This window comes from Camelus dromedarius, chromosome 1 (assembly GCF_036321535.1).
Source record: "Camelus dromedarius isolate mCamDro1 chromosome 1, mCamDro1.pat, whole genome shotgun sequence".
In the NCBI taxonomy this organism is placed as follows: Eukaryota; Metazoa; Chordata; class Mammalia; order Artiodactyla; family Camelidae; genus Camelus; species Camelus dromedarius.
The window spans coordinates 81,713,815-81,741,056 of NC_087436.1; the positions used below are offsets into that span (position 1 = coordinate 81,713,815).

A 27,242-nucleotide genomic window follows, 5' to 3' on the forward strand; every position below is an offset into this window, starting at 1 on the left:
ACCTTAGTGCACCATCAAGCCCCAGACAACACACAGCAGAGCCTGGCTCGACTGCATATAAACAAACTATTAATCATTTCAAACTACTAGCTCCCTTTAGTACAGTAATTTACAGACAGTACACACTCAATAAATGTTATTGGAGGTTATGATTAATAGTATGAACATTAAAGGCACACAGTAGTCAATAAACACTTGTTGAATACTTGATTTAACAGTAAATTGAGAGTGTTTAGCTAAGAGTAAAAACGACTTTTCTTAATCTGGAATTATTTTCCCAAGGTGTGGCGTTTGCCATTTCTAAATCACCATCTAAAGTGTGTTTTCTCTTCAAACCCTACATTTTTTAAAAATGTGTATACTTTTATCTAATGTCATAGAAAATGTTCTACTTTCACACATCAATTAGAGAGAGAATAACTAAAGTAACAGATTACTAAAGACTTAGGGCAAAATCATTTGTTGTGAAATGCACCAAAGCAGTAACTTGAAACTCACCAAGAAGACCTAATAAAATATAAACTAAAATTAGCAACTACAGACTACTGAAAATATTTTAGTATAAAATACTCCTCCTTTTGTTTTTAACAATCTTTTCTAAAGGCTAGATCAATTAATCCTATTTATCACAAAACAGCAACGGTAGAACATTCGCAAGTATCTACATCTAAGAAGTTTTCACAAATTTAAAAATATATCTCTTTTGCTGGCTTTGAAGTATAGCTCTGACTATAAAATGTGTCATTTTCTAAATGAAAAATCATTTCTTTATCAGATTTCTGTGTGTTTTTATCAGTTTTACAGGTTTTGCTTTCCTTCTCCCTTTGACGGTTTTAAAATAATTGAAACATCAATTCTGCAAATTAAATACATCATAAAAATACTACTAGGTATACATGTTTAACAACTGATCTCTACTGCACATACATTCACAAACACAAAAATCACACATATAACAAGTTGTCATACAACGTGATCTTATCTATATTCCATAGGACTCAAATCAAATAGACTATATCATCATATTGGAGATCACATTTTAAATCAACTCATTTCCACAAAATTCCTTTTCAGTTTCATTGTATGCTTTTTTTTTAATTGAAGTATAGTTGATTTACAAAGTTGTGTTGGTTTCAGGTGTACAGAAGAGTAATTCAGTTATACATATATGTATTCTTTTTCAGACTCGTTTCCATTATAGGTTATTACAAGATATTGAATATAATTCCCTGTGCTATACAGTAAGTCCTTGTTGCTTTTCCATTTTATATGTAGTAGTGTGTATACATTAATCCCAAACTCCCAATTTATCCCTCTCTCCCATTTCCCCTTTGGTAACCATAAGTTTGTTTTCTATATCTGTGAGTCTATTTCTGCTTTGTAAATAAGTTCATTTGTATCATATTTTAGATTCCACATATAAATGATATTGTATGATATTTGCCTTTCTCTGTCTGACTTACTTTACTTAATATGATAATCTCTAGGTCCATCCATGTTGCTGCAAGTGGCATTATATCATTCTTCTTATGGCTGAGTAATATTCATATATATGTATATGTGTGTGTGTATATATATATACCACAACTTCTTTATCCATTCATCTGTCGATGGACATTTAGGTTGCTTCCATGTCTTGGCTATTGTAAATAGTGCTGCTATGAACATTGGTGTGCATATATCTTTTTTAATTAGAGTTCTCTCTGAATATATGCCCAGGAGTGGGACTGCTAGATCAGATGGTAATTCTATTTTTAGTTTTCTAATGAACCTCCATACTTATCTCCATAGTATTTCCATAAAATGTAATGTATTCATAAGTAGTAATATTGAATTCCTTTAATAATCACTTAGTATTTTTAATATACCTGATTTGAATTTCAGACTCATCAGTTTTGATGAGTGATTTTAATGGAAATGAAATAATGTTTTATAAGCAAATATTCACTGAGATTAGTGAAAAATTCATAAAGCTTCAAATCACCTGTGTTCTATTTTCTATTTATTTCTTCTTATACCTTTTCTTAGTAATCTGTCTTGCTCAGTGGCATCAGCTAATATCTGTGATAATAAATTATCACTGAATTTTTACAGAAAGCCTTGAAAATAAAGATGTAAGGACCCAAGGGAGAACTTTGAACTATATCTTAGTCATCAGTGTGGCTCCTGTATCTCCTAACATGATGCTCTCCATGGGATTGTACTCACTCACTCATTCCATCACAGATATTCTTAATTTCAGTAAATATGTGCCAAGTTCTGCACCAATCACTAGGGTAAACACAGAATAAGACCTGGTTCCTTCTCCTAAGGAGGCTGGAAGCTACCAAGGGATTTGAGTCCTAAAGGGGAATACAATAAATATACCATAAATGTTTGGTAAGGGACTGTTTGGTAAGAGGGAATGAGGTAGATGTGAGCAACAAATATCTGTGCAGTGCTGTCACTTGCTCACTTATTTGTGAGGCCAACTCTCAATTCATTTTTCTATGTATTGGAACACAATATCAAACAACAACTTACTCAGAAAGGAACCAGATGTAAAATTAGACAATTGTTTGGGGTTGTCGAGGAACTAGTTCTCCTGTTATTAAAATTCTTGCATATTAACTACAAGTACTTCTGCTGATGGCCCCATCATTAATCCACAAATCCTGGGAATGATGGCACCCTAAAGGACTCATGAAAAACTAAATTAAGATAACTGTCTAAAATAGTCCAGTGTTAAATCAACCTTCATTTCTCCTGTAAATTTAATATACCTTAGATCATTCTTAGTATCAAATTACTCAACATATGGTCCAAATCCTTCTGTTTAAAAATAGATATTCACTTGAACTTTATTTTGATTTCTAACCTGGTTTCTTTGGAAACCACACTGTATACAGAAATGAATTTAAATGACAAAATCAAAAACATAAAATAAAATAATCCAGTGTTACGTATACAAAGTCTACTTTTGGATGAAGTTATCTAGTCTGTACACATGTGTACATGCGTATGTGTGCATTTGATTAATTTAAGGTGCACTGTGTCCATCTGATTAATTTAAGGTGCAATAGGCATTCCCATCTTCTGGGTCATTTTGCCAAGTTCTGTTGCCTTTTTTTGTTTCCGTGCTTCTTGGTACGCTGACTAATAATAATATTAGGGAACTGATTTGTATTGTTCTGGACTAGGGGGCAGTTACCATAATTAACTACATTTATTTCCTTATGTTTAATAGCAATAAATAGTTAATTCTCCTCAAAACATTTTAAATTGATCAGGTTTAAAGAGAAATGTATAACAAGATAAGCCTTTCTGACTTTTTTATCTTGGCCTATTCCAATCATCATTTTATTTTGAACAATTCTTGAGATAATAAGCTTTATTTTAATTTTCACTTTTGTGTTTGATTAAAAGTTTAAGTTTATAAGCAAAACACCATTAAGCAAAAAAAAAAAAAAAAAACAACAAAAGACACTATTCAATTTTATCTAAAAATTTAGTGCTCCTACATACAATAGCCAAGACATGGAAACAACCTAAATGTCGATTGACAAATGATTGGATAAAGAAGTTGTAGTATATTTACACAATGGAATACTATTCAGCCATTAAAAAGAATAAAATAATGTCATTTGCAGCAACATGGATGGACCTAGAGATCATCATTCTAAGTGAAGTAAGCCAGAAAGAGAAAGAAAAATACCACATATCACTCATATGTGGGATCTAAAAAAAAAAAAAAAAAACAGAAAAGAAAACAAAGGACATTATGAACTCATCTACAAAACAGAAACAGACTTGCAGACATAGTAAATAATCTTATAATCTTATGGTTACTGGGGAAAGGGGGTGGGAAGGGATAAATTTGGGAGTTTGTTAGCCACTATATATAAAAATAGATTTTTAAAAGTTTCTTCTGTATAGCACAGGGAACTATGTTCAATATCTTATAATAACCTTTAGTGAAAAAGAAATATAAAAACTAATATATATATGTATATGCATGACTGGGAGGTTGTGCTGTATACCAGAAATTGACACATTGTAATTGACTGTACTTCAATTAAAAAAAATGTAATGTGTGGGTTGGGGGTATAGTTCGGTGGTAGAGCTTGTGCCTAGCATGCAGGAGATGCTGGGTTCAAGTCCCAGTACCTCCATTAACAACAAAAAAATCTTTTTTAATTATTTAAATAAATAAATGAAAATAAATGAATAAAAATACTACTGTTCCTAAGTAGTAACTGAATAAAAATTTGTACTTGTTTCAGATTTTGAGAAACAGACTCTTCCAATTACTTCAGTATTTCCCTGATGGTATATAGGTATCTGTTCATTCTCACCATGATCAAATCGGACATAATAGCCAGGCAACTAAGAGAACTAGATTCTGATTCTTTTTCTCTGTGACTTGAGAAATATACTTAACTTTCTTCTTTCAAATGTAAAAAGTTGAGTGGGGAGAGTAAAAAACAAAAATCTCTAAGTCTCCTTTCATCTTTTCTGCATTTTCAGCCATTTTTTTAAAAAAAATTCTTTGTATACTAGGCATTGGGCTGTAAACTAAGAATACAAAGGTAAATAAATAATACATGGTCTCTGCTCTAAGGAGTTCAGAGTCTATTAGGAGAGAGAGAACTATAAACATAATTGTAGGCCTATCTGAAAAAAACAGTATTAGTTAATATTTAATGAATTTAATGCTAAGTATTCTGCATGTATTATTTAATTTTTTTCTCCACAATAAAATAATCATTAAAGAAATACCATCATTACCCACATTACACAAGTGAAGACACTGAAGCCTGGAGAGTTTGTGTAACTTGACCAAAGTCACGCAGCTCAAAATAAATAGGGGACAGAGTTGAGATTTGAATTCTGGTGGCATGACTTCAGGGTCCATGCCTTAACCATTGAGCATCTTGTATCCAGGAGGAGGAATAATAGCACAGAATGCCATGAAGACATTAAGTATAACCAACAAGGGGGCACAGGAGCCACACATCCCTGTTTTAACTGGGACAGTCTGTTTCACTCATGTTTTCCTAGGATCATTTTTAATAATGTCCCTCAAAATGCTTCATGAAGATGATAATTATTCGGTCATCCTATTCATAAAGGAAGTTACATTTGAGCTTGTATCTAAAAAGGCAAATGGGAGTTTGCCAGCTGGAGAACGGGAGGAAGGAGGCTGCTCCAGGCAAGAGGACCATGAAACATCAAGGCAAGGAAATGGAATACAGCTCAGGAAGGAGGAGCCTGGGCGCTGGAGCAGAAGGCCCGCGGGCAGATCTCAGCCCACCATGACTAGCTGCAAATATCCCCTGTATCACAACTAGAGTGAGCTTTGGAAAACAAGTGATAACTGCACCAGTCTTCTGACAAAATCCTGTTACTGGGCTCCCATTGCCCTTAGAATGAAGCCTGAATTCCTTATTGCAACTTACAAGGTCCCCAGGATCAGCTTTGCCCCGTCTCCGCTCCATCATGATCACCTTCCCCGGTGCCTCCCTGTGCTCCAGCCTCACCCTCTCTTCTCTGGCCCACTTCCAGCCTTTCACATGATTTCCCGTTTCCTCAGGGAGGAACTTCCCTGCCTAAAGTAGTCCTCCCCACCCCCTGCTCCACTGAATTATCTATCTCAGCACCTCGCATATGTCCCTTAGCACCTCATCCCATCAGTTAACTATTTTGAGTGTTTATGTTGTGTATTTATTGGTCATCTGGCTCTGACACTAGAATGTCAGCCCTTAAGGGCAAGAGCCTTATCTGTCCTGTTCACAGGTGCCATGCAACACACAGGTGTTTTGTAAATGTTAGCTGAATGAATGAAGTGTTAGGTGTGAAAGGAAAATCAAAATGGAATCAGTATTGCTAAAAGAGCTCTCTAAGATGGAGCCAGTATAACTGAGCAGGACCCTATGGGGTCCTCCCAGGACAGACCCTTCCCCATATCCTCTGCTTTAGCTCCTCTCCAGAGTACCTAGATAACAGTATTTGATGCACATGTGCTGAGTTGTTTTACAGACGTGAAAACCACCTACCAAATGAAGACGAGAACTACTTGATGACCATGAGCACATCCTGGAGCCTAAGAATTGATAATGTTAGTCCCTGTGACACCACCCTATTACCCCAACATCAACCAATCAGAGAATTGTGCATGATGGGATCACAGACCCTGCGGCTCCCACCCCTTCACCAGGCCTTTAAAAACGCTTTACTGAAACCCTTCAGAGAGTTCGGGGTTTTAGAGCACAAGCCACATGTCTTCCTTGTATTGGCCCCTTTACAATAAACGCTGCACTTTCCTTCACCACAACCCAGTGTCAGCAGATTGGTTTTACTGCCTGTGGGTGAGCGGACCCAAGTTTGGTTCGGTAACATTGGGAGGCCACTATGGAAGTGTGACTTGTGCACATCTCAGCCTGGATGGAACCTGACCTTTGACCACGTATTGTCTTAATGAAGGCACCCAGAATATCTGCCAGAAACTCACAATACTTAGCGGACCCTAAAACGACTCCTGATAGTCATCTACTTATCAGGCCCTACCCTAAAACAAGTCATGATTCTTTAAGGACAAAAATTTTCTTACTCACCTCAGAGTCAGTCACAGTTCTTCCCAGGCAACTTTTAACAACCTTGTGGCTTTTTGTCCTTACAAACCCCTGACTCGTTTTCTTCCCCTGAAACCTCTTTCAAGGTTACCCAAGTCCATGCCTCTCGAAGTGCAATTCTTCAGACGTCAAATAGACTCCTGCATTTTTTTTTCGGTTGACAAGGTACCTTACTGAAGGTATTACACTCCATGAGTACTTGCATTTTTAAAGAAGATAAAAATAGAGGGCAATGTCTAACACATGGGACTAATCCTCTAATGTTAAATATGAAGGCATAGGTGGGAAAGAAACTTCTAAATACTTCAATTGTTCAATCTTTTACAATATATTCAATTTTGCCAATCACTTAACTACCATAGCCACTATTAAGGACAACCACAACAGCTGAAACAATCAGTGTCATCGTCCTTTATCATATTCTGTGCCGGGTACTTTACATACAGCATTAGCTAGTTTTTTATTTGCTTTAGGGCAGTGATATCTTTCTTGTCCCTTTACTCCATTACTTACCAAAGACCTAAATATTGAAATTTTAAAAAAGAAAAAAAGAAGACACTAATGAACTTAATCTACAAACAGAAACAGACTCACAAACATAGTAAACAAACTTATGGTTACCGGGGAAGAGGTGGTGGGAAAGGATAAACTGGGACTTTGAGATTTGCAAATACTAACTACTATATATAAAATAGATTTAAAAAAAACAAATTTCTTCTGTAAAGCACAGGGAACTATATTCGATATCCTGTAGTAACCTATAATGAAAAAATATAAAAACACATATATTTATGTATATGTATGACTAAAACATTATGCTGTACACCAGAAATTGACACATTATTACTGGCTATACTTCAATTTAAAAAAAGAAAAAGAAAAAGAAAAAGAAATAATGGCTACCTATCTGGTTCCTGATGTACCTATGAGAATAGCACAGAAAATCAAAATAGCTTATTTCTCCTTTGCAAAGTAAATATGACAAATTTTTAAACATTGCACATATTAATACTATTGGCATTCTCAGTAAACCAATAAGTACATAATTATCTTTAGTGTACTTTAAGGTAAGATATTTTTAACACTCACTACAGTAAATTTCAAAACAAACTGGCAGGCATATAAACAAAAAGGTGAAAAGTTTTAAAGGTATATGATGCATATATGAGGTTATATGAAACTCAACTGGGAGTGTTATCAAAATGAGAACAGCCTGTTAAGATAATGAAAATTGGAAAATCTTAGCAAACAGGAATTATATTAGGAAGAGAAACACATTAAGAAAAGCATAAGAGACTTTTTGTAATGAATTTTAATTCTTTCCCCAGCCTTTGTTGTTATTTGCTAATGTACTTTGTGAAGGTTGAAAACTGACGTTTATTTTCTCATTAGCTTCATTCTTTTCCACAGATATCAACTCCTTTCCCGGACCCTCACTTCAGAAATGCATAAAACTAAAATGAATATGGTATATATTTCCCCTTTTAGTACTTACATATACATTAGTATCACAATGAAATCAAAATAGCTTAGGGTAAAATGTGTATTACCTACAGAAGCAACTGGGGGAGAAAAAAGCATGCTGGGTTAGTGACATTGTAAGAATTTTTCTCATTATTATCATACAAATATTTCTATTAAAAAATACAAATGGAAGAAGATAATTTAAATAGCCAACTTTCTGATTGCCTTTTCATCCTAGAAACACTGGAGCATTGACATAAACAGCAGCAAATAATGATTAAGCATCTGTCACTCATGTGACACTATCTTTAAGCTCTGAGGATTGCCTAAAGAATTTTAGACAAGGGCTTCTCTGTACGATGAGCAAAACATCCAGGTAGGTACACAGAATATATACATGTTTGCAGTCAACAACCAACCAACCACAGGATTTAGATGATAAAGGGATTAAGGCATAAAAGGAAAGCGTGAGGGCAGGCAGAACTTGGTTGTACCAGGACAATGAGCCTGGATAGGTTACTTATGCCCTATTGATAAAAATGTTCAGAAGGAATAATAAATAAGGATTAAATAAGAATTAAACCAGTTAGTGTATGTAAAGAACTTAGCATATAATAAAAATTAACAAATGTAGGCAGTGGCTCTTGTAGGAGTGATGGATGTCCTTACTAATGATTGTGGCAGTTAGGTGGTAGATTACAGAAGGTATAGACAGCTTTTAACATGGCCTAGAAAACCTGGAGACCTCACATCTGTCATATCTGACATGATGGCAGCATCCTGCACCTTTCACACTAGGTCCCCAGGGTGTATGTGAGGTGTCCCAGGCTGTGCAGAAATGTGTCAGTTTCACACATACATCACACAGGGCCCCCTGGTCTGCACATGTGTGCCTCCAGGTTGTGCTGGAGTGTCATTGTTGCACACCCGGCAATGTGTTTTGGGCTGTGTGGCTCTGTGCTATGAAAACACAGTCTCACGCTGTATTTCCACGTGACTCAAACACAATTTTTTGAAGAGGCTTCATTCTCCCTGTTGAAAATAGGGAAAAAGATTTCTCCCCCTCTGTTTTCTCAGAGTACTTACTTTAGAAGACTTCTAAGTGCTTTCTCTCATCTCTTTAATATGTATATCCCACTGAAGACCAGACAGGCCTTTTGTCAGCTGGCTTTTTTTTTTCCCCCAGTTTTTTGACCCATGAATGTCTTTCTCAAGAACCTGGGAGCCATCTTTCTGAAATGTATACATCAAGGCAGAAGCTCCTCCTTCTCCCAGTTCCCAAGGAAGGGTAGGAGACTGACTTCAGTGGGTTCCTTATTCCAACTGGCAAAACTCCTTCATGTCATAAAGACATGAGAAGTTAGATTTTCCTCTAGATGAAGCCCATAAGCTAACAGACAGTCACCCCAATAATCCGGTGAAGGTGGGATGAACTGTGTGTGACAAATGGTGCTATCAAGTCCTCTTGATACTTACTTACTGTTTATCATGAAAGCATGCGTGTAGCAGGTCATAACTACTTGGCTACACACATACATGCATTGTCTGTTTTGCAACGTCTTAGAGTATTGCCAGTGATGCACATCACATTCTGGTTTAATGCTTATTCAATAATAAAGTGTTTCTATCTCTACTTTTAAAAAGAAAAAAAAGAAAATCTGGAGGCTCACATTCATCAAAAAATTGTAGATGTTATTTTTTGTGACAGGAATAATATAGGAAGAGTGTGAGAATGGTGCGGACATCCCTTATTGCATAGCCTGAGTATTAAGTAGCCTGGTTTTCCTGGAATGTGGACCCGCATATAAGAAGTGGGTAAAAGATCTGGGAGGCTTCCGTTGCCTGGCAAAGCATTTTGTCTGTGGGAAAAAGAAAGTCAATAAAATTTTGAAGGAGGAAGAAGCACAGGAAAAGAGATCGTTTCAGGGATCAAAATCTAAGAGTAATATATAAGATGCACTGAAGACTTGTGAGCTCCACAACCCAACTGGGGGACTGTTATGATATTCATAAAAAGGAAGTGCTTCTAAGACAGCTTTCCCTTTATGAGGCTAAAGATGCCTTATAAAAGTACCCATGGTGATATTCTGACAGCTTGTGGAATTCTAGAAGACTTCACTTCCCACCCTCCACTTCAGACCCATTTCTTAAAGTCTTATATTCCCTGTTTCCACTGCTTTGCCTCATCTTAGATTCTGATACTCTGCCCAGCACTTTGGGAAGGAGTTCTGATCAGGCTGGCTCCCTGCTCCCAGTTTGGCCCTCACCACAGGAAGCCACCTATTGAATTATGCTTGGCCACCTGCACCAGCCCATTCTATCTTTATGTTTACAAAACCAGCAGGGCTTTGGACTCCTGCTAATCTGAGATGATGAATCAGAAAAGAGGAATTGTGACTAATTTGATTTGGAGACAGTGGAAAGAGAATAGCTAAAGCTGACTTCAGAGACTCCAACATAACCGGCCGTGAGAAATACGTTCAGCTGGCAAATAGAGGTGAAGAAATAAATCTCAGGGGAAAATGTCACAGCCAGGGTAGAGGGTTAAGGAGATTCTCAATGAGCCTTCTAAGGAAAGACTCTTGTGAGGAAACAGCAGTGTCAAGGACTAAGTCCACATTCAGAGTCAGCAGAAAGAAGCATAACCAGCAAGGAGATAGAGGAGTGACAGAGGCAAGAAAGCATTTAGATAGTGAAAGACAAGAAAAGCAACAATCAAGACTTAGAGGCGCAGAAAACAGCAAAGAGGTCAACAAGAACAAGGACTGATAAAATCCCGCTTTTTCCTAATAGAATTTAATTTCCCATAACATTGCTTGTTGGTTTAACAGTAGATAATACAGTGGAAGTCTTAAAACAAAATGAATATTCATTCCAACATTATTTCTAATCTTGAAATACTGGAAGTTGCATGTGTTAGCTAATTTTTAAAAGTTTTAAAATATATATATGTATACATATATATAATATACAAAATGACTCCAAGTATTTTTCTAGTTTCCAAATAAAGAGAAATTCAGACTTTGGTATTTTCACTAGACTACTAAAAATGTACCTATTTTGTCTGTTGGAGTTTTCAGTTTTTCTAAGATCTTTCTTCAAAACCAACCAGCCTTACAACTTAAGCAGTCTGCTTAACCTATGGATTCCCTTCACTTCTTGAACTCATTTTTTCCACAGTGATGTCACAGAGCTATGTTTTAAATATATGTCACAAATAAATGATTTTTTTCTAGACTCAGTCTAAACTAAACCATGCTAAAAATTCCTGCATTTCAAATATTTGTTTCAAAAAAAACTCTGTATTTCTTTCCTTTTCAGTATTTTAGCCTCTTGTTGTTTAGCCTAAAGGAATAAATTAATGTTGGTTATTTTGTATGTTTTCATTATTTTGTATGTTTCATTATTCCTATTTATGATATATTATAATACTGTCAAGTTTGTCATATATACTGTTTATCAAGTATAATGCTAAAATTTCCCTTTTCTTTAAATATATTTAGATTCCCTTGTCTTGAAAATTAATTTCATCTAATTTTTCGTCTAATTTTTTATTATGATGTTTAAAGCACTTGTATTCAAAATAATTTGTCAGTCACTGCAGACTGGATTTTCAAGTCTTTTTCAGAATAAAAGTGCAGGCAGAGTATGAACTTTGCCTAACACCCAAATTCCCACTTTCTCTTCAGATGCTCTTAAAACCTCAAACAGACATGAAGTCAGAACAACACATAAAATTCTCCCTTGCCTCTTGGTAAATAATAGAATAACTACATTTGTTGGGGGCCACTATGTGCCAGTCAATAGGCAAGGACTTTACATATACTATTTTGTTTAATCTTCACTACTTCTTAATAGAGTAGCTAACATCATTCTTACTTTACAGAAAATGCAGTTGGAACTCAAAGGGGTTAACAGGAGCTCAATTATACCTCTAGTAATTAACAGAATCTATATTCCACCTAGTGTTGCCTGACTTCAGAGTCCATGCTCTCAATTATGCACATGCCCTCCTCTGTAAATCATTCTAAAATTTGAAAAATAGTTATAAATACTCAGTGTAAATATGTTTGAACATTGCTGTTGTTTTAAAGTATCAAATTATATTGATGGATAATATTAAAATGGAAACAATGATTAACCTGAATTCACCTAAGTAAATATTTTTAAATAAGCTGCATTAAAAATTATATAATTCACAGGGAACTATATTCAATGGCTTGTTGTAACCTGTAATAAAAAGGAATATGAAAAAGGATATATACATATAACTGAATCAGTATGCTATAAACCAGAAACTAATACAATATTGTAAATCAACTATACTTCAATTTTTTTAATTTTTTAAAAATTATATAGTTCATCAGATTCTCAAAGATGTAATTTAAATATCTGAACTAATTTTTCAAATTGCTTATTTAAAATAAAAAGTTTGCTCTGCCATCCAGTTGAGTAGATATTTTCATTATATTTCCTATAATTTATCCCCTCTGTGAAATGAGATCACAAAGCCACTTAAAGACTATCTGTGTCCTGCTTCAATCTGCATGATGTTGACACTCTGATAACATTTAACAATAAAGGGACTTAAACCACAGAAACAAGCAGAGAGGACTAACTAGCATTTAAACTAGAACAATAGTCCCAAAAGGCATTCAGCAGAAAATTAGTGCATGAGAATGGTTCAAGAAAAAAGGTGGAGTGGGCGGAAGGAGGATGGGATAAATTGGTGGCTTCAACTGAAGTATACAAGATACAACAAAAATTCCAAAGCAATATTCTAGACCAGGATGCAGTTTCAATAAAAATAATCAGGAATCAATTTTAGGACTTCAAAATATCCTTACCAATAAGAGAGATTTTTCTGCATGTCATCAATTCTAAGACTCAGTTCTTTTACCTTTTAACATTTCTGAAATTACATATGCCTTACATTTGATTTCATATCATAATGCTTGACTTTTTTTCTTAGTAGTCCATAAAATAAATGGTGCATTTACAATAGATAGTGTGGTAGCCAGCATCCAAGATGGCTCCCAGTGATCCCTACCTCCTGGAATTCAGAGCCTTGGAAAGACCCCTCCCGCACTGTCCTAGGGTGGTCTATGTAATCAATAGAATATAGCAAAAGTGACAGAATGTCAGTTTCAAGATTAGGTTATAAAAGACACTGTTGTTTTTGTCTTTGTATCTCTCTCTCATATCGCTCACTTTGGACTTTGAGGAAGTCAGCTGCTATGTCATGAACAATTCTATGGAGACTCCACATGGCAAGGAACTGAGGCTTTTTGTTAACAGCCAGCAAGGAACTGAAGCCTCTTGCCAATAAGCTCATGAGTAAGCCATCTTAGAAGCAGATCTTCCAGCCCCAGAGAAAGTGTCAGGTGACTGCTGCCTGGCTGACACCTTCACTATCACCTCAAGACAGACCCTGAACTAGAATCACCTTATGTTGCTCCAGGCTTCCTGACCCTTAGACACTGTGTGTGTTAATAAATGTCTGTTGCTTGAAACTGCTAATTGGGGGAATAACTTGTTATGCAGCAACAGATAACTAATATAGATGGTCTCTTAAAGTCGATGAAATAGAATAAAGATTTGAGAGAGGGATTTACTTAGAGAGATTGTATGTCTACTCCCCATCATCACCAAAGAGAACTGAGAAGGATGGAGAGGTGCTTGTTCTTTACTGCACGTTTATGAAAGGGGTTTTAACAATATTAGTCAGAGAGCATAGTATGTGACCCCCGCAGCTGGGCACACAAAGTGAACCGGAGGGTGATTCTCACTTGAAAGAGCCATTAAGCATGAACCCACGCTTGGCTCCTCTGGCAGGAAAAAGAAGTGGCTTCCTTGGCTTGGCCTCCAGACCCCAAGTCTGTCAAGCCAAAAGATATGCTGAGACATTTCAAGGTGTAGATGAATTGCAGAAGTGGGCCACCTGAAAAAAAAAAAAAAAAAGTGGCCTGCAGCCAATTAAACTTAGCAAGAGGACCATCTAGAAGAGTGATAGGGGACAAGAGAGTGAGTCTATCTAAAGTAGATCAGCAGAAAACCAAGGCTGAGAGGGAAGCTGCAGAAGGAAAAACAGAGCATCATTGCCTGTGTCAGAAAAGATGCAGGGAAGCTTCCAAAGCACCCAGGAGAGAAAGATCCAGCATGAGACGTCTGCCAGACTCAGAAAGCATGAAGCCATGCTATGGCAAGGTAAATAAAAAAAATCTCCTGTCCCCGTTCTCTCCCTCCCTCCCTCCTCCTGCTCCTACTGCAGGAATATCTTACAAAAGCAGCTAGTGAGAGAGAGACAGAGAGAGAGAGAGAGAGACAGAGACAGAGACAGAGAGAAAGAAAGAGACAGAGACAGAGAGAGTCAGAGAGAGATGGATGCTGCCAGGCAGCCAGTCCCAGCTTGGGGAGGGAAGAAGATTTTAATAACTGACCTAAGATGCTGTTTCCAACCAAAAGTAAATTAAAGATTTTACTACTGAGCGACCAGACAATCTAGCCTTGTCAAGTCTTTATCCAGGGGCTAGGGAAATACAACTACCCTGAAGAAAATTTAGAGACATGGTGAAAGACAAAAATAAATTTGCATTTGGATTGCACCCCCCATGTTGTGCTGGTCAAACATACCAGTTTCACACGTTTGGGAAATGTTGCATACTGCTGCTCCCCTTTACAGACACATAAAGAAACTGAAAAAGCCATCAGACAAGTTGCCTGCTTGGCTTTCTTTTGTCCTGTATATGGACCACACTTATTTGAGCACAGATCCCTTCCTGTTCACTTACAATCTATGTTCTGGAATTGGTTAGTTCTTTGCAATCACTTTGCCCAGTTCAGCCTAGGCTTCCCCACCTTTGAAACAGAGACAGTAATAGTACCTACCTCATATGTCCTTTGAGAGGATGAGGTAGGTCAATGTATATATAGTACTCAGCACATAATAAATAGTCTATAAATGCTGGGGAAGGAAAAAAATCTACCAAAAATTGATACTTAAGTTTTTTCATTTTTTAACTTGACCACTTTTTTAAGGAAAATATTAAAGCTGCATTAAATGAACAAATGTGGTTTCCAAGTCAATAAAAACTGTCTATGTCACCCTCATAACTGCAATTTAGAGCTGTGTTAGCAGCTCAGGGTCTTGTACCCTCTTAATCTTCTCTTGTTTCTCATAGTTGCCCTCTTTGAAGCTCCACTTATGTTCCCATGGATGAAAATTATCACTTCTTTGTATCATCAGAATATTCCTTCCTTTAAAGAGTAGGTGGACTTTGAACTACTGACAAACTGTCTTATTTATCTCTGAATCCATAGTACCTACCTAAGTCCTATTACATATCAGATGCCCAGGGAATAATTAAAGAAAATAAGGAAGGAGAGAGGAAAAGGTGGCAGAAGAGAAAGAGGGTTAAAATATTTTGCCTTGATATGTGAAAAACAAATTGCACAAAGTTCTCTAGTATATTTTGACAGTTTAAAGAGTTGAATTAATTTACATAAATATATCTCTTACTTCATATTTCTCTTTTGAATATGTTGGAAATTTTATACTCTAATTGTTATGTTAGTAATTACCCTAAAATATAAAATGGGTATTTATCTTAATATCTGATGATATAACACTTTTTCCCTCCTCATTTTAACTCAAGCTACACCTTCTCATCTTGAAAGCTTCTTTTTTCCAGTATTTTAATTCACCTTTACCTTTTTTACTCCACAAATTGGACATCATTATTGATGGTTAACATGCTCACTGGTTATTTAGAGTTTCGTACATGTTTACCATTGTCTTTGCTCACCTTTTCTTCTCAGCTCTTCCTCCTAAGATGATTTTGCAGCTTCTCAAAGTAAATCTTCTAGCATTTCCTCTAATGAACACCTATTCTACAATTGTTCTTGAGAGAGTTTTACATGGCAGAGAATTCGAGATGAACTATAATTTTATCTCAGCTATTTAAAAGTTTTATTACAATGTCTTCTGGCTCCTACTGTTGCTATGAAGAAATTAACTAAGTCATCATCATGCAGCTTCTAAGATCTTCACTTGTCTTTGAGGCTTGGCAGTTGCACTAGGATAGATCTCAGTGTGGATTTACTTTTAAAGATTCTTCTAGGGATTCAGTGAGCCTCTAGAATTTGAGTTTCACACCCTTCATCATTTTTGTATAATCTTCACTATTATTTCTTTAAAATATTGCCTCATCTTCATTTTCTGTAGTCTCTGACACTGCAGTTAGATATACATTATGCCCTCTTACTCGGTCTTACACGTATCATGTACCTCTCTTTCATACTTTCCAATTTTACACCTCTCTTCTTCAGGGCATGTTACAGGTCACTATTTCCTTCCTTATCATGTCAAATCTGCTGTGTAAACAGTCCTTCAGGCTTCTCACAAATAATTATATGTATCATTTCCAGAAGCTCTTCTTGTTCTTTTTTAAAAATCTAATTGGTTCTTTTTGTCAGATTATTGTCTCCTATGGTATTTATGATAATATCCTGCATCTTCTTTAAAAATATTAAATATTCATACTTACATTTGGCATCTGATAAATTCCAATATTCAGCCTTTGTTGGTCTGATTATGTAGTTTGACATTTTTACTGGCTCTTGCTCATGGTTCTGCATGTATTTGATGATTTTTATTGTCAGCTCATATGCATAGGAATTTTCCCTGAGGGACTGCATTGAGGCCTGGGTTTATAATGAATGTCTTCAGAGAGATTTGCCTTTGATTTTGCTTGGGGCATAAAAACACTCGAAGCCGGAGAGTACTTTAGTTTTTAGCCAAAGGTTTTTCAATCCATAAATAGTATGGATTTGGGAAAATTTTTAAAAAACATGTTAGGGCAGGCCTCATGGAGACGTCTCAAGAGACATATTTTCCCCTGCTTTTCCCAGAGCCATGGTAGAGATAGACAAGAATCCCTACATCACCCTCCAGAAGGCCGGGGTTTTTCTGGTCCACCCACTGGTCCACCACTGAGGATGTGGAGGATCTAGCTTTATGGCCCAATCTTCCACCTTGCACAAGTCCCAAGACTAGTCTCCCATAACCCTTTCACAGCTCATTAAAGTGACTCTGACTGTCTCTTGCCCTCTGATGCATGCCTTCTTGTCATTTCTCCCATAATTTCCCTTATTTTCTTGATGACTCATCTAAATAACAATTTTCAAAATTTTTTTCCAGGACTTAGAGATGTTCTTTACAAGAAGAGTTACTCAAGACATCTGGTGCACCATATCATCAGAAATAGAAGTCCCTGAATCTATAAATAATGATATATCTGGCACTTTTGCACAATATCAGACAGTGCTGAAGAAACTGTTCTCACTGAACTAAAATACCATCAACCAGACACCCTCCTTTTCTATTTTTGAATGGGGATGGCCTTCCTTCTGAACATGGTAGAACACAGTATGGAGGAGATGACAGATCGATAGATAAACACTTTCCTCATTTTTTTCACTAACAATTATAACTTGTCTCTCTGCCATGAAAAAGAGAAAAAGTATTATGTTTTCTCAAAAACAGAAATGGCATGTTTATCAGAGTCCTTCCACAATATAAAGCTAAAGAATTATTCTCAACAATATTTCATAACTTATTTTTCAATAAATTCTCTTCACAAAAGTTTTCTTCTTGCAGAAGGAGTATTAATAGTAACCAGGATGCAGCCCAGTACTACTATGTATGTACCAAACGATAAGGAAATGGCTGGGCATCATTCTTATCTCCAAATAGACTGTGGCTTCTTTTTCACTTGTCAGGATGCAAATTGAACCATCTCACTGCATTGATTCTATACATTAAAAAGTATTTATCAAGGCTTTTTATTTTGGGTTTTTGTTTTTGTTTTTGTTTTAGCTTTAGAGGACTTCCAAGAAGGGAACTACTATATGTGAATAATATTACGATTCAACAAGAATAAAAAACTCTTTTGTATGTTACCAGTATTTTTTTTTTTTGGAGGATTATCTGGGCCTGCCACTTGCTTTCTCACAGCACAATTGAACACATAATTACTATGTAAATTTGGATTTCCACATGCTTCCAGAGGAACAGAGACCATTTGGTATTAGAGATTTTAAAACATTAATCACTTGGAATATGGTACAGTTGACTTAATCTGTAAAATGAAGATAATTCTTATCTGCCTTGCATGGTCTAGTATTATAATTAATTACTTAATTTTTGGTAAATAATTTGAACATGAAAAGCATTATGTAAACAAAAGTAAGTACTGAGATTAAAACAGAAATTACAGAGCCATTCTGTAAAGAAGCACAGAGATATCTTTTCTGCTTATTATTCTGTTATTATTATTAGTATTATCATGTTTATTATTAGATCATCATCTAATAATTTCTAGGTTAAAAAGTGTAAGACAAAAAATAGATCTTTTTTCTTCAAGACCTGATACTTACATGGGTGTTTTCCTCTCTTCACAAAAGTAGCATTGAGCATGTCATTACCATTAAAATCTATAATTCCCTAAAACAAAACAAAACAAAAAGATGTAATTCCCTAATACAGTGATGTTAACCTGTTTAATAAAACATTGTTATTATGGCTCAGACCACTGAAATTTTGGGGAGGATTGGGAGAGTATTGAGAAGAAATAGTAACTCTCTTCTAAGAATTATTTGCTTAAAATAAAATAATAGAAAAAAGTCAGATATAATTTTAAAATCAATTCCCTAAACCAACAGAGGAAAAAATGCATTCTATTTTGATTAAGGAATTACAGATGCCCTACTATGTACCCATGCGGATCCCTAGTCATATAAAGAATACTCAAGAAATAATTATTGATTGAAAATCCAACACTGCAGGAAGAGAGGGAAGAATAGAACAAGACTAAAACTAATCTCTGTTATTAAATACTTTAATGACTCCTCATTTTCCATGGCATAAAATGTAAATGTATCAGCATAGTACTAAAAATCTTCATTTTTCTACTGCCTAATTCTCAAAACTCAATCATTCTTTCCTTCAATCAATAGTTTTTAAACAATTATTTACTGAACATCTACTCAGTGCCAGACCCTTTGTAAAGTGCTGGGAATACAAAAAGAGGGCCAAGGAGAGAGACAGAACTCCTGACAGCACAGGGATTAGAATCTTGCAGGAGATACAAACAGTTGACTAAACAAATGGTTAATTATGTATACTCTGTAGCTGGCTGAGGGACTACAAAGGTTATTACAGGATGCAGCAAAGGTATATAACAGAGACCCAATCTGAGAGGTAGAAAAATTGCCCCTACAGAAGTGCCATTTGAGATAAGCTCTGAAGAACAAGCAATTACCCAGGCAAAGTTGCAGGGACATGAAGAGGGACAGGTGGGTGACAGTACCTGTGAAGGCTCTGAAGGCAACGAGGCCTGACACATTAGAGGAAAAGAAAGGAAGTGGCTAGAGATAGGGCTACAGGAGTAGGTGAGAGCCCAGATTACAGAAGACTTATAAACCAACTTGGCGCCTCATCTTAAGAGCATCAAGAAACCACTGAAGTATCTGAAACCTTGGGTGTGACATATTCACATGTGCCCTTCTTAAAAATCATTCTGGCTGTTGTATGAATAAAAAACTGACAAGGATGAGAATGAAAGCCAGGTTATTACCATTAGAAGGTTATTACAATGGCTTAGGATAGGAAATATGATAGGAAATAAAGAAAACAAAGGAGGAATGAAAGGAGGGAGTGTGAAAGGAAAGGAGGAAGGAAAGAGAAAAAAAGTAAAAAAAGTTCTTAACTTCAAATGTCAAATAACAATCAAGAAAAAGTATTTTCTATCATATTAGGAAAAGAACTAATTCCAACCATCTATAGAGAACTTCTATAAATCAACAAAAGACTAACAACTAATTTTTTTAAATGAGCAAACAATGAACAGCTTACAGAAAAGGAAATACAAACATAAAAATGATGTAAAAACATGCTCATAACTAGAGAATTATAAGTCTAAAAATAACATTTTGAGATATTTTTCACCTATAGTGTTAATAACATCAGGGCCCAAGAAACTGCCAGTTTGGGAGTTAAAGAAATTTCGATGACAAAATAAGTTAAATAGGGGTTTTACTCAAAATGTTATATACTGTTAATGGAAATTCACATTCCATTTTGGCATAAAAGACATTTAAAAACCCTCTGTAAAGAAATTATGTTTAATTTGGCTTAACCCAGTACTGCAGGCTGAATCTTCAGAGAGCAAACTCTAAGTAGAGATTTGTATGTCTAAGAAGCTGACTGGGGACTGGTCGCCTTCCGAGAGCTGGAGCTGGTAACAGGAGGTGCCGTTACAGAGCTGCTCTCACTCTCGCAGCAGGGATGATAAGCTCCCAGAAGAGTCAGTCTAAGGGTGGCACTTAACCCTCAGATGCCAGAAAAGCATAATTACCATGACGAGCAGCAAGGACAAGATGGCCTGACTCACAGGGATCAATGGAGTCAGCAAATAAAACATAGGGTTCCTAGGAGGAAATAAACAGACAGACAATAAGGATAACCTCTAATTTATGTAATCAAAGGAGATCATGAGTGGATGAGCAGAAAGCTGAAGTCAGACCTCCAATAGGAAAGTCATGACCCTTTGTCCAATTTCCAGTTCAGAACCAATTCCCAGACCTAGAACTCATTCACTTAAGTAGAGGCTGGGACTACATTAGGAAGGATTGTAAAAGACTACAGAAAATGTATATAGCAGTAATTTCCCAATCTTACCCCCAAAGGACTACAGTAGTTCACTCAGTTAATGATATCCTGGGGAAAGAGAATTCCCAGATCTTTTGAGGGCTGTTGTACACAGGGTCTGAGTTGATGCTGATTATCTGGTGTCATTATGGAAATGAGATAGTAAATGGAGTCCTGGCCAAATCTGTCTCATGTCTCATGATTTTCACTCACATGAGATGGACAAAAATATTAATTCATTGTCTTGACCTAGGGCTATAAACCTCCTGCTGCCTGTTATAATAAAGGCACCTGGACCATCTGGACATTCTATAGAGCGTCTCATAAACTTACTATAATGATGATATCATACAGATCAGACCTGATTAGCAAGAAGCGGCAAGTATTCTGAGTGCCACAGTGAAATTAGTGTGTTCCAGAGGGTAGGAGATAAACCTTGCAAAGATTTAAGGGCCTATCTCATCAGTAAAACATTTAAGGGTCCAGTGACCCAGGTCACGCTCAACGATCCTCTTCAAATTAAAGAGCAAGTTATTCACCTTGCACATCTGAAAAAGAAGCACAGCACTGGGTAGGCCAATTTGGGATTTTAGCACAGCGTGTTCTGTTTGGAATATAACACCAACCCATTTATTGAGTGATGAGAAAGACTGCTAGATTGGAATTGGTCTCAGAGCAAAAACTAAGAAGGTCTTTACAGAAGGTCCAAGCTGTGTAAAAGCAGCCCTTCAGCTTGGGACAGATAACCTAGCAGATCTCATAGGAGAGGTACCTGCTAAAGAAAGACACCAAATAGAATTTCTGACAAGCCCTCATAGGGGAACTGCAGCACAGAGCCTTAGGCTTCTAGAATAAGAGCATGTCATCTGTAGCAGAGAATTAGGCACTGTTTACAAACAGCTTCTGGCATGTTCCTGGGCTCCAGTGAAGACTGAGTATCTGATCACAGGACACACAGTTGCAACTGCAGATGACGATCTGGATACGATCAGACCTATCCCATTGAGTCATAAGGTTAGGCTGGCTGAGACAGATACGGAGCTCAGAGGAAGACTCGCCAACCAACAGTAAAAGTACAGACAACTTCCAGCACTCAGCTCCTTAAGGGTCCGCCTCAGCAGCAGAGAGACACTTAACCCCAGGTTATACCTTTCCCAGTGCCCACATCAAGTGACTGAGAGAGACAAGGAAGCCAAGGCCTGGCTCTTCCAGCCTATTGCAAGACACTCCAACAGTCACCAGTTGCTGCAGAGCTCCCAATCAGGTCGTCCAATGCCTTGGTGGACCTGGATGAAATTTGACTTCTTCTTGTGCCCAGTCTTGCCTCCTTCTACTTCCTTTCACAACTTTAAAATTGATTCTTTAAAAACATCTTGTACCTCAAATTTTTCCTAGAGTCTGCTTCCAGAGAACCAACTCTGAAAATACATATAAAATGGAAGTGATGTAGCTATCAGGTTCAGAGGGCACAAGAAAGTTGCACAAACACGTGGTACAGATTTCCATGTCATTCACCACTGTGGTACCAAGGCCTCACCCTCAGCTCACATCTGGGACCAAATTATGGCTTGAGTGGAGGTGGCTTTCCCCATGACCAGCTGGCGAAGAACAAAAACTAAACTTAGTTCACAGACAGGTCAGTTCAGTATGTTGGTACAAGCTGATAAAGGTCAGTTGGTGGTCTACAGCACCACTCAAGTTGACTCTAAAAGAGAGTAGTGAGAGGAAACCCCTCCAACAGGGAGAGATCTGGGCAGTGCATCTAGCCATCCATTTTGCATGGAGAGAGAAGTGTCCAAGGGAAGAATACATACAGTTTCTGTGAGGCAAACTGCTTAGCTGGTTGATCAGAGACCTGAAAGTAGCAATATTGGTAAATCATGGATGAGAATATCTGGAGAATGGCTGGATAAAGAAGCTGTGGTATATGAATACAATGGAATATTACTTAGCCATAAAAAAGAATAAAATAATGCCACTTGCAGCAGCATGGATGCACTTGGAGATTGTCATTCTAAGTGAAGTAAGCCAGAAAGAGAAGGACAAATACCATATGATGTCATTTATATGTGAAATCTAAAAAAAAAGGACACAAATGAACTTAGTTACAAAACAGAGTCAGACTCAGAAACTCAAATATAGAAAACAAATTTATGGTTACCAAAGAGGAAAGGGGATGAGAAGAGATAAATTGGGAGCTCAAGATTTGCCAATACTAACTACTATATACAAAATAGATAAACAACAAGATTCTACTGCATAGCAGAGGGAACTATATTCAATACCTTATAGTAATCTATAATGAAAAAGAATATGAAAATGCATATATGTATGTATATTTATGACTGAAACATTATGCTGTACACCTGAAACTGACACAACATTATAAACTGACTACACCTCAGTTTTGAAAAAAAATGAGTATCTGGGAAAGAGGCATGTAGAAGGACTTATGGGACTCGGCACAAAGATCTCTATTCCACATCAATACCCACTAGAGTGTATCTACTGCAGAAATGCTCAGAAATGAAGTGGATAGGATGACTCTGCTGCTAGGATGTCACCTAGCTTCTGTAGTTGGCCAAATCAGTGCTGGCACCATGGGTACATGAACAGAGAGGACACAGTGGCAAAGAATAAGGCTATTCATTCATGACCCCAACAGCACAGGCTCCCAAGGCTGTTCAAGCTACCATCACTGTGGACTACTCAACATGTTAGCAACAGAGACAGATGCCAAGCTTCCAATACAGAACCATCCCTCACAGACACCAGTCAACCTAGTGATGTGAAACTGATTGTATCAGGTCCCTTCCTCCTATAAAAGGGCAATGATTTATTTCAATCAGAACTGACAAGTACTCCTGTTATGAGTTGAGATCCCTCATAACATTGCCTCAAGTCAATGGACACAATTTATGGCAAAGGAGGTTTAGTAGTGAGACCATGATAATAAAATCCACTGGTCTAACACATACCATACCATCCAAAGCTGCTGAGCTGATAGAATAGTGGAATCACTTCTTGAAGATGCAGCTAAGGGCCAGTTTGAAGAAGACGCCCTGTGAGGACAGAACACTGGCCTTCAGGATACAGTATACTCACTGAACCAATACCCTTTATTTGGTGCTGTATCTCCAAAATGTAGAATATATGGGAACAAAGGAGTACAAACAGGAGTTTTCCTGCTTACAGTCACTCCAATAACCCCCTCGAGGAATGTCTGTTCCTATCCTTGAATCTTTAGGCTCTGTGGGAATAGACATCCTGACTCTCAGTAGGTACTCGCTCCCACCAGGGGATACATTAAGAGTCCCACTGAACTTCAAGCTATAGTGGCTGCCTGGTCACTGTGCTCCTTGTTCCAGCAGACTAGCAAAGAGAAGTTAATATACTGGCAGAGATGATAACCCTGGTCATCATGAGGCTAAGCGACTATTGCTACATAGTGGGGACACACAGAATATGACTGACACTCAGATAATCTGCAGGACATCTCTTAGTATTCCTATGCCAGTTTCAACACTAAGTGAGTTAATTTAGGAACACTGGTCTGATGAAGACAAAATAATCAGGGGCTTAAACTTTTCAGGACTGAGAGTCTTGATCACTCCAGCAGGCAGGCCACCTTAAACTGGAGAAGTGCTAACCAGCAGGGACAGAAAATAGAATGGAAGGTAAAAGCAGAAGATAATGAGTATCAGATATGATCTTAGGATTGACTGTAACAACAGAGGCTGTAGTTTTTCCTACTCATCCTTCTCTTGCAGGTTTTCCAAAACTTGTAACCAGTCAGAATCTTGGGGAAGCAACACTTGGACAGAGTAAGCCTGAATGTGAGAAACAAGTGGATTTCATCAGTGCAAGAGGAGGACTATATCAGACACCGCTGATGCCCCATCCAGATCCCTTTACTCTATTGGTGCCCCCATCCCTCAGCTGGTGTAATTGCTGTTCCTGGGTCACATTTGCTCCTTTTCCTTGAGAACTTCCCTTTGGCAACAGGAGCTTTATCCTTTCTAGAACGTTAGGTACCCCAGAAATCACAGCTGCAGCCAGACCTCAACTAGTAACTGCCTGATACAGGAATACAAAAGGCTGGACTCCTTTACTCAAAGTAGGACTAGCCTTTTGATGCAATTAATATTCCAGAACTCCCCATAGGATTAGGTTGAAGCTAGGCTTTATCTGAGAGCACATTCTGGCTTAGTTTTTCCCTTCTCCTATCCTGATTCCTTCACCACCTTTCTTCCAAGAGCATTCTTACAATAAATCACTTGTGTAAGAATCCCCATCTCAAGTTCTGCTTCTAGGGAACCCAAACCAAGTCACTGTGCCTCAGTTTCCTCACCCATACCTACTACTATTATCCCTTTGTTACAGAGAAGGAAATTGAGGTGTAATCATACAATGCTTTTAAAAAATGCTTAGAATACATTACTTACAATAGCCAAGACATGGAAACATCCTAAATGTCCATCAACAGATGACTGGATAAAGAAGAGGTGGTATATTTATACAATGGAATACTACTCAGCCATAAAAACCAACAACATAATGCCATTTGCAGCAACATGGATGCTCCTGGAGAATGTCATTCTAAGTGAAGTAAGCCAGAAAGAGAAAGAAAAATACCATATGAGATCATTCATATGTGGAATCTAAAAAACAAACAAACAAATAAACAAAGCATAAATACAAAACAGAAATAGACTCACAGACATAGAATACAAACTTGTGGTTGCCAAGGGGGCAGGGGGTGGGAAGAGAGAGACTGGGATTTCACAATGGTAGAATCGATAAACAAGATTATACTGTATAGCACAGGGAAATATATACAAGATCTTATGGTAGCTCACAGAGAAAAAAATGTGACAATGAATATATATATGTTCATATATAACTGAAAAATTGTGCTCTAGACTGGAATTTGACACAACATTGTAAAATGATTATAAATCAATAAAAAATGTTTGAAAAATGCTTACAATATGTCTGACACATTACTCAATAAGTGTTAGCTATTACTAATATTACACTCTGCAAACTTTTTGAAAAAACAATCTGCACTTGCAAAATTTAGTTTGCTGCATTATGACTAATTAGAGTTATAATCCCCTATCACGCTCAAAGAAAAGAAATTATCTATCTTATTGTTTTCTCATTGAGAGAGATTCAAATATTGATCATCCACAGGTCTTCTACATTATGCAATACAGACCTATCTCCAAGTATTAGCTGTGATATTTGTGTCCCATTTATCTAACATTTATTTATATGTAAGGGGCCCAAACTAATCAAAGGCAAAGATTCCTTCTGATTCACAAACTTTCAACAAACTCAATTTTGTCTCAAATAGTGGTGGTTTAGGTATATATATAATCTGGAAATGAGATAAATATACAGTGAGAACAAAAATAAGCCAAAAAAATTTTTTTAATGTTGTCTACCTAATCCTAAGAAATAAATCTCAGTATTTAAAAATAGTTATCTTAGAAATTGTACTTCAAAATTAAATTTTTTTGCTTTTTGGGGGGTGTTAATTAGGTTTATTTATGTATTTACTTATTCTTTTAATGGAGGTACTGGAGATTGAACCCAGGACCTCATACATCCTAAGCATGCATTCTAACACTGAGCTATATCCTCTCCTGAAAACTAAATATTTTTCCTTCACTCATGACAAATCTATCATTTATCCAACCTGTGTAATAAACTACTTCAAATCAGAGTAACTTAAAATAACACCCAACTTTTTTTTTGTTTATGATTTAGTGGACCAACAGTTTGTGCTGGGTTGAGATAGGTGGTTCTTCTGCTGGTCTCAAATGGAATTACTCTATGGCTACAGGAATAGGTAGGCTCGACTGGTGTCAGTTTATTTGGGTTGCTATACCAAAATATCATAGGCTGGGTGAGTTGAACAACATGTGTTTCTCATAGTTCTGGAGGCTGGAAGTCTAAGAACGGGACACCTGCAGATGTGGTGTCTGGTGAGAGCTTGCTTCCCCATTCCTGGATGAGCTATCCTCTCACTGTGTACTCACACAGCAGAAGAGGCAAAGGATCTCTCTGGAGCCTCTTTAAAAGGGCACCAATCTCATTCATGAGGGTTCCACCCTCATGACCTAATATCCTCCTAAAGGCCCCACCTCCAAATACCATTATATTGAGTATTAGGATTTAACATATGAATTTGGTGGGGGACACAAAATTGAGTCTACAACAACTGGGCTGGGTGGGCTAATGTGGCTTTTCTCATGTCTGGTGATTGGTATGGACTACTGGGTCTCTATACCTGGTCTCTCATTCTCAAAAAGCCTTCACATGTTAGTCAAAGAGTTTCAAAAAGATAAGAATGAAAGCTCACAGCTTCTTGTTGCCAGAGCACAGAAGACCACAGCATCACTTCACCTTTCATTAGGCAAAGCTTAAAAGCCAGCCCAGACTCCAGCAGG

General features: G+C 37.0%; 1 protein-coding gene across 4 annotated transcripts in view; it reads right to left on the reverse strand.

The window, feature by feature from the left end:
- Positions 1–27,242, reverse strand: part of MAPK10 (mitogen-activated protein kinase 10) — a 438,616-nt gene that overhangs the window by 300,216 nt on the left and 111,158 nt on the right. For 2 of the 4 annotated variants that reach the window (XM_064486050.1, XM_064486054.1), the window contains one exon: positions 18,513–18,579. The exons of 1 other annotated variant lie outside the window; for it this stretch is intronic. The gene's annotated coding sequence lies outside the window, so the exon portion shown is untranslated. Of the gene's footprint in view, positions 1–13,864; positions 14,017–18,512; positions 18,580–27,242 lie in introns of all 4 variants that reach the window. One more of the 4 variants, XM_064486053.1, reaches the window with a different exon arrangement.